Here is a 19130-nt window from a genome sequence, read left to right on the forward strand (position 1 = left end):
TGAGTAATCATTGAACTAGTGTTAATGATGAGGGTACTAGTCATAAGGACCCTCTATCTAAAATCTTAGATGAGTTGAGTTCTCTCAAGTTATGGAAAGAAAAACAAGAGAGAAAAGAAAAAGGAAAAAAAAAGAGTGGAAGAAATAAGTCAAGATGAAAGAGAGAAAATAAGAGAGGAAGAAAGAAGAAAAATAATAAAAGAAAACATGCCTCCTATAGTAGTCATGACTCTTGCAAGAGTTTAAGTGAAGAACTTAGCGACTATTACAGAGGGCGCCATAGTTTACATGCTAAACATCACTCCCAAAGAAGTGAAAAGGATAGAAGGCCTTAGGAGGTTAACATTAGTCTTCCTTATTTCCATGAAAAAGATAATGTTAAGGCCTACTTAGATTGGGAAATGAAGGTTGAACAACTCTTTGCTTGCCATCATATTAGCGAAGAGAGAAAAGTTCCATTAGCTACCCTTAGCTTTCAAGGGTATACCCTCTATTGGTGGACTTCCCTTGTTAGGGAACGAAGGATTCATGGGGATCCTCCAGTAGAGTATTGGAATGATCTTAAGAGTGCCCTTTGGAAGAGGCACATTCCCTCCTACTATGAAAGGGAGCTTCTGGACAAGCTCCAAAGGCTTAAACAAGGGAGTATGAGTGTTGAAGAATATAGACAACAAATGGAACTACTCTTTTTAAGATCTGGACTTAGGGAGGAGGAAAGGACAAGCATAGCTAGGTTCCTTAGTGGGCTTATTATGGAAGTAAGGGACAAGGTTGAACTCCTTCCATATAGGGACCTAGATGAACTAGTCCAACTTTGTATAAGAGTGGAACAACAACTAAAAAGAAAGCCTTCTTTAAAATCTTATGGCTTCAATCTTATCCAAGGAAGGACCAAGCCCAAGGAATTTTGGGGGCTACACCTTCAAAACCCAAGGAAGATAAGGGTAAGACCATAGATAAATACACCCCTAAGACTAGTTCCCAAGAAAGGAATAGCAACATTAAATGCTTCAAATGTCTTGGGAGAGGTCACATTGCCTCTCAATGCCCCACAAAGAAAACCATGATTATGAGGGGTCAAGACATTTATAGTAGTCAAGAGGAAACTACTTCTTGCCCTTCCTCTAGTGGAAGTGAAGATGAAGTAAGGGGTGAAGAGTCTAGTGAGGAAGTCTACCCCCATGAAGAAGGTGACCTCTTAATGGTTAGAAGGCTCCTTGGAGGTCAATCTTGTGATCTATCTCAATCCCAAAGAGAGAACATCTTTCATACAAGATGCAAAATTTTAGATAAAACTTGTTCTCTCATTGTGGATAGTGGATCTTGTTGCAATTGTTGTAGCACAAGATTAGTTTCCAAGTTGAACCTCACTATCATTCCCCACCCAAAACCTTATAAACTTCAATGGCTTAATGAGCAAGGGGAAATGATAGTTAACCAACAAGTGAAGGTACCTTTCTCCATTGGGACATATAAGGATGAAGTTAATTGTGATATAGTTCCCATGGAGGCTGGACATATTCTTTTAGGAAGACCATGGAAATTTGATAGAAAGATAATTTACAATGGCCTAACTAATGAGATTACCCTCACCCATCTTGGCACTAAATTTGTGTTGCATCCTCAAACACCTTCACAGGTGGCCAAAGATCAACTAACTATGAAAGATAAGAGGGATGAGGAAGAAAAACTAGAAAACAAAAGAAAAAGAAGGATAGTAAGGCCTTGTCTTCAAAGGCCAAGGGGAAAGGAAAAGAGGAAAATGATTCCTCCAAGAAGATTGTTAAGAAGGAAAATCATTTTGCAACAAAAGGTGATATTAAAAGAACACTCCTTCTTAAACAATCTTTCTACCTTCTCCTATCAAGGGAAACACCCCTTAGCACTGCCAAAATTCCTACATTTGAGACCTTACATTCAAAGGTCCAAGAACTCTTACATGAATTTGGTGATATATTTCCCAAAGAGATACCCGCTGGGTTACCTCCTTTAAGGGGAATAGAACATCAAATAGATTTAGTCCCAGGAGCAAGCCTTCCTAATAGGCCAACCTATAGGACTAACCGTCAGGAGACTAAGGAGATAGAGTCTCAGGTTAAAGATTTGTTGGAGAAGGGTTGGGTCCAAGAGAGCCTAAGCCCTTGTGCTGTGCCAGTGTTGTTGGAGCCCAAAAAGGATGGTACGTGGAGAATATGTACAAATTATAGAGCCTTCAACAACATTACTGTAAATTATAGGCACCCCATTCCTAGACTTGATGAGTTGCATTGTGCCAACATCTTTTCAAAAATTGATCATAAAAGTGGTTATCACCAAATCAGGATGAAAAAGGGTGATGAGTGGAAAACCATTTTCAAGACCAAGTTTGGTTTGTATGAATGGCTAGTGATGCCTTTTGGGCTCACTAATGCACCAAGGACCTTCATGAGGCTTATGCATAATGTCTTAAGGGATTTAATAGGTAGATTTGTAGTTGTTTATTTTGATGATATTTTAGTGTACAGTAAAAGCCTAGATGATCACTGTCGCAACATGCCCTTTTGCGGGCGTGCGAGGCGAGGCTCACGGGTGCGCTTTCCAAAGGAGGAAAGATGCGCGGAGTTGCCACCAACGTTTATTTGTGGAAAACGTCAGAAAAACCGAAGGAAACCGGTCAAAACAAAAATTCTAAGTTCGGGAGTTGTATTTACGTTTGAGGAAGGTATTAGCACCTTTCACGTTTGTCTCAAAGGACAACAACCTATTTTTAGAATTGTGAAATTGTGTTATCTTACCTTTTATTTCTTTTTTATTTTTGAGGTCGACAAAAGCGGGGCTCTAGCTCCTACATACCCTCCATCGAAGAGGAAATCAGACCTACGTAGTTCTTTTTTTTAAGAGCGAATCAAACGATTCTTTTTACTTGGAAAGTGATCATTTTAAGGCATTGGACCTTGAAAATGATCCATTTACTTGGTAAGAAAAACTGAGATATTGAACTTTTCAAACCCTTTTTTAGTGATTTTTTTTGTGGACGAGCTTGACTTGGCGGGTTGATTTTAGCCTTAGTTTCACTTTAGTTATTAGTCAATTCAATTAAGAATGAGAAATCCCAAAGAGAAAACGTCCGATTGATTTTTTTCGCTTTATTTTACTAAAAGGTATTTTTTGATTATTATATTATTATTTTACCTCTTTTTTGATTTCCAACGTAGTTACGGCACAACCGAACGGTCAGAATTCATTTTAACAGAAATTAACGGATATTACAAATCAAATGGTCGGTGGAAATTTATTTTATTTTTTTATTAGGCGAGAAATGACTTAAATAAATGACTGAAGCACGTCGAAAGGGGGTACGGAAAGTAAATGAAAATGAGAATAAAAGTACATGAAACAAATGGGGACCACCACGGGTACATAGAATGAATTGAAAAGCTCGGTTTGGGGTACTTACCGGTTGAAGACTGAAGAAAATGAAGAACGAACGATGAATGTCGAAGAACAGTTGAAAATCTTCGCGTAATTACCCACGAAAACGTTACGGAAATGTTACGGAAGCGCCTCGGCTTGGATTTTCTTCACAGAAACAATTTTCCTCAGCAATTTCAAGAGAATACGAAGTGCCAAGAAGGCTGAACCCCTTCCTTCTTCATTCCTCCGCCTATTTATAGCAAAATAGGGGAGGAGCTTGCCACCCAGCTCGCCCAGGCGAGCCAGGTTGCTTCCTCCAGAAGCAACCGCCTTCTGGAGGAAGAATCTGGAAGGCCCAAGTGGGCCTGATTGCTATTTACACCCTTTTTTTTTACTAAATACACCCCATTTGCCTTTTTTGGTGATTCTTTTTCCGTAACGTTACGAAACTTTACGAATTTCGTAACGATACTTATTTTCTTTCCGTAAGGCTACGGAACCTTACGGATCATGTATTTACTCTTTTTTAGCTTTCGAAGAAGTTACGAAAACTCACGGATTGCATAACAATACTTCCTTTTGGTTTCCGCCACATTACGGAATTTCACGGATCGCGTAACCATGCTTTCTTTTGATTTCCGGCGCGACTCGGGACTTCACATATTGTGCAACAAAGGGTGTTAAGTACTTCGAAGTGGACAATCAAAGGTTGCATGCCATCAAGCAATAGTCCCCGGACGAAATTAGGGTATGACAGTCGCCCCTCTTTACTTACCTTTTATCGGAGATAAGAGGAAAGTAAAGATAAAAACACTGATTTAGTTCGTCTTTGCCCTTTCTGTGATTTGTCAAGGACGACTGTCGGGAAAATAACATAATATACATATATACACAAGTTTGGCAAAGGAACCAATCGGGAAAATAACAAAAACCACATTTCCCAGTCACCGGAGGCTCTGCACTTGACAGTGGAGGACACATGAACAGCGCTAGGAAATCAATTCATGGGTCTCCGAACAAAAGGGGAGAATGAAGAATTGTCGAATAGCGCTAGGCAATCAATTCGCGGGGCTCCAAACTCGTTGGTGGAGGATGCATTAACGACAATCAATTCATGGGGCTACGAATAAAAGTGGAGAATGGAGAATTGCGCTAGGCAATCACTTCGCACGTCTCCAGACTCATCGGTGGAGGGTGCATGAACGACAATCAATTCATAGGGCTCCGAATAAAAGTGGAGAATGGAGAATTGTGCTAGGCAAGCACTTCGCATGGCTCCAGACTCATTGGTGGAGGATGCATGAATGACAATCAATTCATGGGGCTTCGAATAAAAGTGGAGAATGGAAAATTGCGCTAGGCAATCACTTCGCGTGGCTCCAGACTCATTGGTGGAGGATGCATGAATGACAATCAATTCATGGGGCTCCGAATAAAAGTGGAGAATGGAGAATTGCGCTAGGCAATCACTTCGCGTGGCTCCAGACTCATTGGTGGAGGATGCATGAATGACAATCAATTCATGGGGCTCCGAATAAAAGTGGACAATGGAGAATTGCGCTAGGCAATCACTTCGCATGGCTCCAGACTCATTGGTGGAGGATGCATGAACGACAATCAATTCATGGGGCTCCGAATAAAAGTGGAGAATGGAGAATTGTGCTAGGCAATCACTTCGCGTGGCTCCAGACTCATTGGTGGAGGATGCATGAACGACAATCAATTCATGGGGCTCCGAATAAAAATGGAGAATTGCACTAGGCAATCACTTCGCGTGGCTCCAAACTCATTGGGGGAGGATGCATGAATGACAATCAATTCATGGGGCTCCGAATAAAAGTGGAGAATGAAGAATTGTGCTAGGCAATCACTTCGCGTGGCTCCAGACTCATTGGTGGAGGATGCATGAACGACAATCAATTTATGGGGCTCCGAATAAAAGTGGAGAATGGAGAATTGCGCTAGGCAATCACTTCGCGTGGCTCCAGACTCATTGGTGGAGGATGCATGAACGACAATCAATTCATGGGGCTCCTAATAAAATTTGTTGGCAAGATCGATTGGTCCACCGGGTTTTTTCCACCTAAAAAGGCAAACATGCTTTTGCAAAGAAAAATAAATTATTCGCGAGAGCACCAAATCTTAGAGAAACAATATACTCATGCCATGGGTAATCTTCCTTGTAACTGAAAATGAAGGGCATGATGTCAACATTTAGCTTTTAAATGAACATTCAGGGAAACGTCGGGTTAAGCTGAAACTGGGAATAAATCACTCATAGTGTATAAAAACTCACACAGGCAAGTGTTTTATCCTAACCCCAAACCATAACTGCACCATGACTTTATTTTGCACACGATTTCCTATCGAATCAAAGATCAATACGTACGATCACGGATCAATAGGATTTTTTCGAGGGTAGTGTTTTTGGAGAGGAAGCTGGGTGTTTCGGTCTTTTCCTCTTTGTTTAAGTGGGACGGGATATCGCCAGTCGAGAATGACTTTGAATGGCAATCCCAAAGGAAGAACCACCAAAAATGGGTTTTCCTTTGCCGGGAGTCACTTACCTTGCCGAAAATTTATCTGGCCTGAAGATTTTCTGTTCTCTTTCTTTCATTGATCTGGAATTATTCTGATTTCCTTTTTACTCCCTTCGGATCTTCGATCGGGAATCCTTCTTTTCCTTTCTCTTCATTTTTTCCTTTTCTTTCTTTTCATTTTTTCCTTTTCCATTTCTCTCTTTGGGAGATCGGGTTTTAGCAATCTATTTGCTCTCCCTTGAGGAGATTCCGTTGTCCTTTGCTTCGGGGGAAATGATGAGGATTCTTTTTATAGGCCAAGGTTCAAAATAGTCTAAGGTTGTGTCTCAATGGGGTCTTTTATCCTGGGAGCCCGATCTTGATATCTGGGGCAAAACAAATTCGTGTGTCAAGGTGTCGGTCTCGGGCTGAACTTCCATATCGTTTCCACAAGGCACGCGTAACAATGATGATTCGGAAACAATGTGCAAAATTAGTCACGGCCACAGCTAGGTGGGCACTCAAGCATCCCGTTTATGGCATTGTGATAATACGGCTGGGAATTTTCACAAAAAGCCCCAACGTTTCCAAATTAATGTTCTTTCATCAGTTCAATGAATTCATCCATTCTTATCTCAGTTATTCAGGAAAATAAACTCTTAGCGTCAGTCCCTTGTTTCCAGAAGATACGTTTGCTCTCTACGAATGATTTATTCTTCCTAACCATAACATGTCGACCTTCGAGGTCTTTCTTTCTTTTTCCTTTTTGTTTTATTCTTATATTCACAAAATTATACACCCATGGCCCTCTATGAGGAAAAATTTTCTTTGTACATCTACATTTTTATACATGACGAACTTTTTCTGTACACGCATTAGAACTCTTTCTCTTTGCGTCACACGGTCTATATACAAACCCTATTTATGTTCAAAGATTTTTTCGTTTTTCCCAACACACACCTGTGGTTCATACAAAAGTTTCTTTATATACACTCGTTGCTCACACACAAGAATTTCTTTCCACGCATCATTTACACACACAAAAATCCTTCTATACACATTTTCCTTTTACATACATATATAAAAACATTTTTCTTTTTCTTTATATACGTAGACATTTTATTCACAACGCTTCTTTCTTTTTATCATGATTTTGGTTCATTTTATTTTTATTTTGGACGACGTTCCTAAAATGAAAAATTCTACACGATTCTGGAATTTCAACAAACACTATTGACAACAACGAAGTAAATACTAACGTAACAGTTCAAACGACATGTATGCACAAAACAAAAGTCAATCAAAACAAAACAAACGTTAGTCCCTCAGTTAAACAAAAATAAAATGATACGTAACAGATAAAAGAGGAAACATAAAAGAGAATATGAATCTAGGGATCTCCCAATCATGTGGCTCCGCTCCTTCCCAAGAAATCAAGCAAATCGGTCATCTCCTCATCCTCGCGGGCCTCTTCTGCCTCGCCGGGAGCCTCTGCGGGTGCCTCTACTGCTTGGGCCTCAGGCCAATCTCCGGGCCATGTGACCTTTGCCCTGAACTGATCCGGAGTAGGGCATGGAAAAGAAGCAAAACCTTGGCTCTGCAGGCTGAGACTAAGCTGGTAGAGAGAGTCATGGGTCTGCACGTGCGCCCTGTGGTTGGCCGCCTGCTGGCGAACCAAATGCCGTAAATACCGCTCCGTGTCAAATGACCCAGCTGGATCAGCCTGAGGGGGTGGCGGCTGTGCGTCTGGGGCCTGCGGGTCGCCACCCTGTGCCTGTCTAGCTGTGCAGTACTTCTCTATGAAAGCTCGGGTTATCGGTGGTCGGATCACCTTTCTGGGTGCGACAGGAACCCCGAACGACTGGCAAAGACCCGTGATCAATGCCAGAAAACCCAGGGCCATGTTAGACTTATCTGGGTCCAGAGGGTTCCTGGTAGGTGGCATACCTGCAAACAGATAAATGGCATCAGCGATCAACTGAGCCACGTGAATGCTCATCCGTGTCAGGATGGCGTACACCAGCTGACACTTCGGCAGGGGGAGATCGGAATTATGATCGCTGGGCTGGATGTTGCTGAGCAGCAACGTCATCCATGTCTGGGTCAGGGTAGTCATGTTGGTGCGCATGATTCGCACCCGTCTCCCGGCAGTAGTCCGGGCAAACTCTTGTCCCGGTATACACAAAAACTACGCGATGGCCTCCTCATCAAACCCATCGGCCCGATTCCTCCTCTGGCCATACTCGCACTCCTGGCCCTCTTCCAGCACTAAAGGGTATCCCAGGAACTGGCTGAGGGCATCCGCATCGAAAGGGATCCACTGACCCCTCACCTAAGATCGCATATCCCGCACGCCTTCATGTGTAGGCCAAGCATTGGTATAAAATTCCAGGACTATGTCTGGGTCGAACTTGGCCATGGGGGTAACCAGCGATGCCCACCGCCGGCGAACTATCTCTTCTTGGAAGTCGGTATACTCATCGTCCCTGAGCTGGATGCGTCTCTCCCGGTGGAATGACCATCTTTTGATGGCCTCGAAACGCTGCTGGTGTTCAGCACTCCGGAAGCGATGGCTGTCATACTCAGGAGCGGCATTGGTCCCTTCAGCCGCTTTGTCCTTCCTGGATCTCTTTGCAGGAAGCTTTCTCGGAGCCATTTCCTGCGAGGACAAACATTTTGGGAAGTTAGTCTTACAAGATAATGCTTATCTTAACACAAAAATGACATGCTAATCCTTCCAATTTAGAACGAACTCATGCACATGTTTAATGTAACACATTTATGCACATGCGCATGTGCAAAATATCCTACTATTTATGCCAACGTACAAGGACATCCAACACATTCTAGTTACCACACATATATATATCTCTGAAAAGAACACACATTCTCATGTTCAAGGCATCGTGTCAAAATTTACACCTAATCACATCCTAAACATTTTGCTATCTACACATATTTGAAGTATTTATCATACAAACTTTTGTTGTTTCACTCACATTTATTTATATGCACATTGGAACGCTAATTACATCATGCACATACTTGCATTTGAAAAGGAAATTCCATGCCATCATATATTCATTTAGGAAGCATCCTAGGCCCTTTTTGACATGGGTACATTTTCTTAAAGGCTCCTAATGCTACCTTTCCTCAAATATGCATATGTTGAAAGACATTTTTCTGCTACTCATTCACACTTTGCAAGGAATTTTATGCCATATATACACACCATTGAAAGGTGTTTTCCATGCTACCTATATTTATACACATATTTACATACCATTGAAAGGTATTTTCCATGCGACCTAGGTGCAAAGTACCCCTCATGGGGCAGCCAAATTCGAGTAAAAACTCTCACAAGCATGTCCCAATTTTCATGCCTTTCCACTTTCAAAACCCAAATTTAGATTTTTAGACATAAGCAATGCTTCCTTGCATTGAAACTAAAGCTTGGGTTCCTAAGCTTTAGAATTGCATTTGGGCACCTACTTCGAATCCTCTATGTTGTCCCTATGTATATAAAACAGTCCCACAATCCCAATCTTACAAAATCACATCCATATGTCATTGGGGCATTTCACCGAGCACTTGGTGGGCGCGTGTTTAGGCATAAATTGCAAGAGAATGGGTGCAATGTGGCATGCCCCATTGTTTCAGAATACCACATAGGCCTGAGGCCATCCTCTACAACCCCTCAACTCTAACAAAATAAGCATAAAAAACCCCAAAACTGCCCCACAAATATGAGCACATTCTCACAATTTAGAGCACCAAAAGATGAACAAAATGCACCAATGGAAAGCTAAAAACTCAAGGATTGAATACTTACTTGTTGGAGTGAGTAGGAATACGAAAAATGAAAGCAAAATGTGACCAAAAGTGGCTTGGGGAGAGGAAAAACCGCAAGCTTCGTGAAGTCTCTCTTTTGAATGAGGGGGGGGGGGAGTTTTTGGGTGCAGAAAACGTCCCCCTATCTCATTTTTTATAATTTGGTGCAGGGGTTGCTCGCCCAGGCGAGCTAACTTGCCAACATTTTTTTTTTTAGGGAAACCATTTGCCTACTCGAACCTACTTAAGTTAGAAACAGGCATCGATTACTTATTTAACATAAACTATAGTAATAAATACTGTGAATTCAAAGGATACTGGGCTTCCTTGCAGCGACGTTCTCTGCTTGTCCAGCTCCGGGAAGGGACGAAGATCGGTCGGTCGTGACCCTATCCTCCATTTGCACCCATCCCTAAGTACCTGCAAGTAGGAAACAAACAATGTGCGGCCAATCCTGACCGGGTCATCGTCTTACTTTGGTTGATTTCTGCCGTCATCTTTGTCTCGACTTCTGACCGTGGCCTAAGACGATTCTACCCCTGTTACCACAAGGTATGCATGTGTACGTACATGTATGAATGTTTTTAACGCAATGATTTTCTTAGTGAAGGCTGGTTAGGTTCAGTTTTAATTTAAGCGTTTGGGGCACCCCATGAACCGAGCGAAGAGGGCTCAGGTTATTACAAACTAACACAAGGTTTAAAACCAAAGTGAGGACTGAAGCCTCACCCATCTTCTCTTCTTTTAAAGAAACGAGACAATTACAGTGAATGGGAATCCCTGGAGGAAACCAAGAAGAACAAAAAACTCAGAAATAAAAGAACATGCAACGGTCCTCTCAATTGCCCTAGACTTCAAGCGTAATATCGCTTAACGACATCGGAGTTCACGGGAGAGGGTAGCTCCTCGCCATCCATGTTGGTGAGTATCAGAGCACCCCCAGAAAAAGCCCTTTTCACAATGAAAGGTCCTTCGTAATTCGGGGCCTACTTGCCTCGATTATCCTTAACAGCGTGGGACATCTTTTTCAACACAAGGTCCCCCTCGTTGAACTTGCGCGGGCGTACCTTCTTATCGAACGCGTTCTTTATCCTTTGTTGATATAGGCACCCATGGCTCATGGCTGTCAAACGCTTACCTTCAATAAGGTTGAGTTGGTCGTAGCATGCTTGAGCCCATTCTGACTCTTTTAGGCATGATTCCGCTATTATCCTCTAAGAAGGAACCTCTACCTCAAATGGGAGTACTGCTTCCATCCCATAAACCAAGGAATACGGCGTTGCCCCAGTAGAAGTTCGTACCGAGGTTCTATATCCGTGTAGGGCGAAAGGCAACATCTCATGCCAATCTTTGTATGACACTGTCATCTTCTGAACAATCTTCTTAATATTCTTATTTGCAGCTTCTACAGCCCCATTCATCTTTGGCCAATAAGGAGTGGAGTTATGATGCTGGATCTTGAAATCTTTGCACATTTCCTGCATCATTTTGTTGTTCAGATTGGTGCCATTGTCAGTAATGATCTTCCTAGGGAGTCTGTATCAACAAATCAGCTCCCTCTTTATGAATCTGACCACCACACTTCTCGTGACATTAGTATAAGAAGCCGCTTCGACCCATTTGGTGAAGTAATCTATCGCCACAAGAATGAAGCGGTGACCATTCGAAGCTTTGGGTTCGATGGCCCCAATGACATCTATTCCCCACATGGAAAAAGGCCAAGGGGCGGACATGACATTCAGAGGATGTGGCGGAACATTGACATTGTCCGCGTATGCCTGACATTTATGACACTTCCTTACATGGGCGCAGCAATCGCTCTCCATAGTGAGCCAGTAATAACCGGCCCTAAGGATCTTCCTGGCCATAGCATGCCCATTGGCATGTGTCCCAAATGAACCCCCGTGGATTTCCTTAATCATGAAGTTCGCCTCTTTGGCATCTACGCATCGTAGGAGGGTCATTGATCGAGGCCGTACCCGAATCAAATAAACATGAAAATGCAGTAACTAGGAAGTGATCCTAGGTCGTTTCCCAACGAGCAGTGACAAACCAAATGTTCATAATATACTTGCAGTAACAGTAACGATCGGGGGGGGGGGGGGTTGTTTGTTTTGTGATTAAAGAGCAGAACAAGTAAACTGGAATACGAAACTACTAATATTAAAAACGGGTTGTTTCCTCTGATTTAGAAGCCATTCTCTTATCCTAGGTTATGGAGAATTCGTCCCTAACAGTCAACCACTTAATCCAACCCTATTTCAATTTACTAAGTGAAAATCAACTTAGGGTTTTCAATACGTGATTAGGCACCACATACACCAGTTAGCCCTTCATCCATTAAGCATGAACGCAAGTTAGGCTCAGAGGCAATTAATCAAACACGAAGCGTGCACTGATTAATATTCACGAATTTGGGATACTGGTGAAGGGAGAACTGCCAGGAAACCACATTACAAGCGAAACATCAAAGAGTGTTGGGCTTCGTCCTCAAAAGGAAACAACACCAGAAAATCTAGCCTTCCATGGATTCAAACAGAAAACGCAATTGAAACATGAAGCAGAAACGTAAATGAACGGAAACGTAAATGAACAGAAATGTAAAATGGAACAGAAACGTAAATGAGAGTAGAAGAAGAAGCGAGAACGAAATTGTAATTAGAAGCAGAAAACATAAAATTGCATTACGAACTCAGAAGCATCAAAATAGAAAAACGAAAACCCTAAAACAAAGCTCTGAATAATGAATAGCATAACAGAATAGAATGCCTCGCACGAATCCCAAGGCAGCTATTTAAAAAGAGTCACTCAAAGTCACTGGGCCCTATTACAATACTCTGGCCCAAAACGAAATAAACACTAAACAACATAAAATAAAATTGCGAAATTTTCTAATTAGATATTAACTAAGGTAAGCTCTGCTTTATTTGCCCTCTTCAAGTCCACAACCAAAATCCGGATTAAGCCCAATGTTTCATTAATTCCTGAAATTAGATTAAAAACATCAAATTAGCTAAATGAGCCCAAATAATAAAACTGCCTAATTAATTGACAATTAAGATCAATCAATGATTAAAATGGTGCAAAAAGGGTTTAGAAAATAGAAGAAAATGATGGCACATCAAAACCCCCCATACTTAGCCTTTTGCACTCCTGGGCAAAATGAAACAAAGAACAAAATCCAAGGATATCAAAGAGAGACAAACAAAAACATTCATATATTTCTCAATGAACATCAAGGAATGAAAGGAATGGGTAACATCTAACATAAGGAGATCCAAAAAGTCAAGACATTCATGAAAATCATCCAAGCAACCCAATCATGGCAAAATAGTTAATCAGCTCAAGAATGAAAAGTGATAAAGCCTCACAAGATATACACTCTATCTCTCAAGTGTCTAGGCTACTATTTACCCTCAAAGCACCCATGAAAGCAAACACCACATAGACTTGGCAAGATTCTAAAATTGACAATCAACCCACAAACACAAGCACATGAGGATCAAAAGGTCTTTTAAGGTTGTAATGGGGCCAAGGACAAGGTATGGAGAAATATGGAATAAGTGGCTAAATACCAAAGGAATATAGGAGCAATGGGGAATAAGTGCATATTAAAAAAAAAATAAGAAAATAAAAAGAAGTAAAGATAAAATTTAAACATGAAGAGTAGAACCAAGAGTTTCATCATTCTTGTGCCATTTAAGATTGTTGCAACCTACCCTTCGGCGGGAGGGCGACGCGAGACTCGCGGGATGCGTGTTCCACGAAAGGAATACGCCGGAGTCGCCACCAACGTTTATTTGAGGAAAACGTCGGAAAAACCGGAAAAGACGCGATCTACGAACTTTTAAGTGAAAGGTTCGGGAGTTTTATTTACGCACGGGGAAGGTATTAGCACCCCACACGTCCGTCCCAAGGGACGGCAGCCTTTAATCGAATGTGCAAACATGACCTTGATTTTTATGTTCCCTTTTTATGTCTTTATATCCTTTATACTCTTTTTATATTTTTTCCTTTTTTGTGGTCGACAAGGGTGTTTCCCTTTGCTCCTACGTATTCCTCAATTTGCGATGAGGAAATCAGACCTACGTAGTTCTTTCTTATCAAGTGATTCTTTTTTACTCAAGAGGTGATCATTTTAAGGCGTTGGACCTTAAAAATGATCCATTTTTACTTAGTGAGAAATTGAAATGACAAACTTTAAAAGCCTATTTTTGTGGACGAGCTTGACTAGGCGAGTTGATTTTAGCCTTAGTTTCACCTTAGTTATTAGTCAATTCAATTAAGAATGAGAAATCCCAAAGAGAAAACGTCCGATTGATTTTCCGCTTTATTTTACTAAAAGGGATGTTTTTGTTATTATATTATTATTTTTTACCTCTTTTTGATTTCCAACGTGGTTACGGCACGACCGAACGGTCGGAATTCATTTTAACCGAAGTTAACGGATAATACAATTCAAACGTTCGGTGGAAATTTATTTTATTTTTAAGTTAAGCGAGAAATGACTTAAGTAAAATGGCTTAAGCACGTCAAGAGGGGGTATAAAAAGTAAATGAAACGGGAATAAAAATACACAAAACACAATGTGGACCACCGTGGGTACATAGAATGAATCGAAAAGCTTCGTTCAAGGTACTTACCCGTTGAAGATCGAAGAACGATGAAGAACGAATGAAGAACGTCGAAGAACGGTTGAAACCTTTGCGAATTTCTTCACGGAAAACGTTACGGAAACGTTTCGGAAGCGCCTCGGCTTAGATTTTCTTCACGGAAACAATTTTTCCAAGCAAATTCGAAAGAGAGAGAAGTGCCTAAGGGGCTGAACCCTTTTCTTCTTCACTTCCTCCCCTATTTATAGCAAAATAGGGGAGGTGGTTGCCGCCCAGCTCGCCCAGGCGAGCTCAGCTCGCCCAGGCGAGCCAGGTTGCTTCCTCCAGAAGCAACAGCCTTCTGGAGGAATATTCTGGAGGGCCCAAGTCGGCCTGGGTGCTATTTGCACCCCCATTTTTACTAAGTACACCTCCCTCTGCTTTTTTTTTGTGATTCTTTTTTCGTAAAGTTACGGAAACTTACGAATTTTGTAACGATACTTGTTTTCTTTCCGTAATGTTACGGAACCTTGCGGATTACATAATCATCCCCTTTTTGACTTACGGAATGTTACGGAATCTCACTTAATTATGCAACGATGCTTCCATTTGATTTCCGGTGTGTCACGGAAACTTACGGATTGTGCATCAATATTTTTTTGGTTTTCCGGCATGTCCTGGAATTTCACAAATTGCCTAATGATGGGTGCCAAGCACCTTGCAAGGACCAAAGAAAAGTCGCATGTCATCAAGCAAAGGTCCCCGGACGAAATTAGGGTATGACAGTTGCCCCTCTTTACTTGTCTTTTATTGGAGATAAAAGGAAAGTAAAGATAAGACACTAATTTCGTTCCTCTCGATTTGACGAGAGTCGCGGGTGACCATAAAATCTCCACATGCAAATGACTTGTTGTTCCCGAAATTTCACAAATTGCCTAATGATGGGTGCCAAGCACCTCACAAGGACCAAAGAAAGGTCGCATGTCATCAAGCAAAGGTCCCCGGACGAAATTAGGGTATGACACTAATTTCGTTCCACTCGGTTGACGAGAGTCGCGGGTGACCATAAAATTTCCGCATGTAAATGACTTGTTGTTCCAGGAATTTCACAAATTGCCTAATGATGGGTGCCAAACACCTCACAAGGACCAAAGAAAGGTCGCATGTCATCAAGCAAAGGTCCCCGGATGAAATTAGGGTATGACACTAATTTCGTTCCTCTCGGTTGACGAGAGTCGCGGGTGACCATAAAATTTCCGCATGTAAATGACTTGTTGTTCCCGGAATTTCACAAATTGCCTAATGATGGGTGCCAAACACCTCACAAGGACCAAAGAAAGGTCGCATGTCATCAAGCAAAGGTCCCAGGACGAAATTAGGGTATGACACTAATTTCGTTCCTCTCGGTTGACGAGAGTCGCGGGTGACCGTAAAATTTCCGCATGTAAATGACTCGTTGTTCCCGGAGGAACAAAAGGTGCAGAAGACTATGTCAGTCTCTGCATGTCATCGGGCCCGCCGCCTCTGGATGACACAAGGGTGCATGTCACATGACCTCAGGGTCAGTATGACAAAGATTATGGGGCGGCCGACAAAAGCAAGGCTCTTGCTCCTACGTATCCTCCAATGAGGAACTCAAACCTACGTGGTTCTAGATAACTTGTGAGACTTGAAAAAGTCTCCACCAGAAGATGCCTACATCTCCGGAAAGGGCGCAGATGACCATATTGGCCTCCGCTTATCAATCACACTTGAGGTGCGGATAACCGTAAGGTATCTCCGCGTGTCATCGGGCCCGCCGCCTCTGGATGACACAAGGGTGCAGAATGACCAAATTTTGTCTCTGCGTGTCATCGGGCCCGCCGCCTCTGGATGACAAAAGGGTGCGGATAACCGTAAGGTATCTCCGTGTGTCATCGGGCCCGCCGCCTCTGGATGACACAAGGGTGCAGAATGACCAAATTTTGTCTCTGCGTGTCATCGGGCCCGCCGCCTCTGGATGACAAAAGGGTGCGGATAACCGTAAGGTATCTCCGCGTGTCATCGGGCCCGCCGCCTCTAGATGACACAAGGGTGCGGATAACCGTAAGGTATCTCCGCGTGTCATCGGGGTCAGTATGACAAAGATTATGGGGCGGCCGACAAAAGCAAGGCTCTTGCTCCTACGTATCCTCCAATGAGGAACTCAGACCTACGTAGTTCTAGATAACTTGTGAGACTTGAAAAAGTCTCCACCAGAAGATGCCTACATCTCCGGAAAGGGCGCAGATGACCATATTGGCCTCAGCTTATCAATCACACTCGAGGTGCGGATAACCGTAAGGTGTCTCCGCGGGCTACCAGCTCTTGGGTCATGGTAACAGAAAGCAGTGTGGTCGACAAAAGCGAGGCTTTTGCTCCTACGTATCCTCCAATGAGGAACTCAGACCTACGTAGTTCTGGAGTTTGTGAGACTTGAAAAAGTCTCGGTGTTTTCTTCACTAAAATGCAAACATGCTTTAGTAAAGAGATAAATATTCCAACTGATTAGAGCAGCATACGCTTTTTTGAGTGAAAAACAATGCGTTTACCGGGGAAGGAGAGTCTGCTGATGAAATCCCCCCATAACCTTATCTGAGATTTTGGATGTTAGCATTTTGTTTCTAAATGACCATTTAGAGGAAACACTGGGTTCGACAAAAATAGAAGAAATCCACTCAAAGTGTATCAATCTCACACAGGTAAGTGTTTCATCCTAATTCCGAACCATAGATATGTCATGACTTGACTTTGCAAATTATTTCCTATCAAATCAAAAATTACATGCGTGATCACGGATCAATAGGACTTCCCTTGGGAATGGGTTCTTTTAGCGGGTTTTTCGGCTTTTGTGTGTTTTTTTGGCTTTTGATTTTTTGTTGGCTTTTTCCTTTTCTGTTTTTGTTTAGTGCGGGGCGAAAAAGTCGCTAGCGCACTGATTCTAGTTGGCAATTAAAGGGAGAAGACCATTTTAGGTCATGGTTTCCTTTCCTTCTTTTTGTTCATTTGGTGACAATTCTGTATTGTTCAGATATTGTCCGGTCCAAAGACCTCTTCGCACATTTCTTTTGTTTCTTTGACCAGGAGCTTTCTTCTTTTCTTTCTTTACTTTCTTCCATTCTTTGGTTGGGAATTTTCTTTCTTTTCTTTTTTTCTTTCTCCCTCTCTTTGATTGGGAATTTCCTTGCTTCCTTTTTTCCTTTGATTGGAAACTTTCCTTCTCTTTTTCTTTGATTGGAAATTTCCCTTCTCTTCTTTTTTGCTTCCGAGGGTAAGGATTGACATTCTCACCCTGGGTCAAGGTTTATGGTGAGTCAGGATTTTGGCTCAAGGCTTGTAGAATGGCTAGACATGATACATGTCAGGGTTTGGTTTGGTTCAAGGATAAAAGGGATGCCCCACATTATTTCCATGACACAAATGCAAGAATGATGATTTGGAAACTTTATGCAAAACTGGTCATGCATGCACCTATGTGGACACTCAAGTGTAAAATTTTATGGTCATGTGATGCTAGGGCTCAGGATTTATTTCCTCTATTTTAAATCAACCCAACGTTTCCAAAATATGTTCTTTTATCAATTTGTGCATTCATCCGAGTCCATTTCAAGCGTCCGGGAAAACTTCACAGCGTTTACCCTTCGGGTGTACACACACATTTCTTCCAAAAATAGCTATGATCAGCGAATTTTTTTCAAAGAAAAGTTGGACGTCATCTCTTTTCAAAAGCATGTTGGATTTTCAGCTAGACAACTTATTTTTCTTTTCTTTTTCCTCTCTTTTTTTCTTACTTGCTCTTTTTTCTTATTTGCTCTCTTTTTCCCTTTTTTATTTTTATTTTTATCATGATTTTTGTTTGTTTTATTATATATTTTTTTGACGATGTTCCTAAACGAAGAACTCTACACGGTTCCAAAATTTCAAGCATCATTCATAGTAATGATATATAAACACTAACGCAACAATCCAAACAAAAATGTATGCGCTGTACAAATGACAATCGAAACAACAAAAACAAACATTAGTCTCTCAAGTCAAAACAATAACATAGCATAAAAATGATAAAAGAAATATGAAAGAAAACATGAATCTGGGGATCTCCCAGTCACGTATCTCCACTCCCTCCCAAGAAGTCAAGCAAATCGACCATCTCCTCGTCCTCGTGGGCCTCTTCTCCACCGCCGGGAGCTTCTGGGGGTGCCTCTCCTGCTTGGGCCTCGGGCCAATCTCCGGGCCATGCGACCTCTGCCCTGAACTGGTCTGGAGTGGGGCATGAAAAAGAAGTGAAGCCCTGGCTCTGCATGCTGAGGCTCATCTGGTACAGACAATCATGGGTCTGTACATGTGCTCGGTGGTTGGCCGCCTGCTGGCGAACCAAATGCCATAAATACTGCTCCATGTCAAATGCCCCAGCCTGGCCAGCCTGATGAGGTGGTGGTGGCGCGCCTGCGGCCTGTGGAGCATCACCCTGAGCCTGTCTCTGGGTACAATACTTCTCAATAAAAGCCCGGGTGATGGGCGGCCGAATTACCTTGGTAGGTGCAACGGGGACTCTGAATGACTGGCAGAGTCCTGTGATCAGCGAGGGAAATCCCAGGGCCCTGTTGGACTTATCTGGATCCAAAGGATGCCTGGTAGGCGCCATACCTGCAAAAATATAAATGGCATCAGCGATTTACTGAGCCACATGGACGCTCATCCGCGTCAGGATGGCGTACACCAGCTGACACTTCGGCAGGATTCTAAAGCAGTGACTGTCGTACTCCGGAGCGGAACT

The sequence above is a fragment of the Glycine soja genome, chromosome 16 (genome assembly GCF_004193775.1).
Source record: "Glycine soja cultivar W05 chromosome 16, ASM419377v2, whole genome shotgun sequence".
Lineage (NCBI taxonomy): Eukaryota > Viridiplantae > Streptophyta > Magnoliopsida > Fabales > Fabaceae > Glycine > Glycine soja.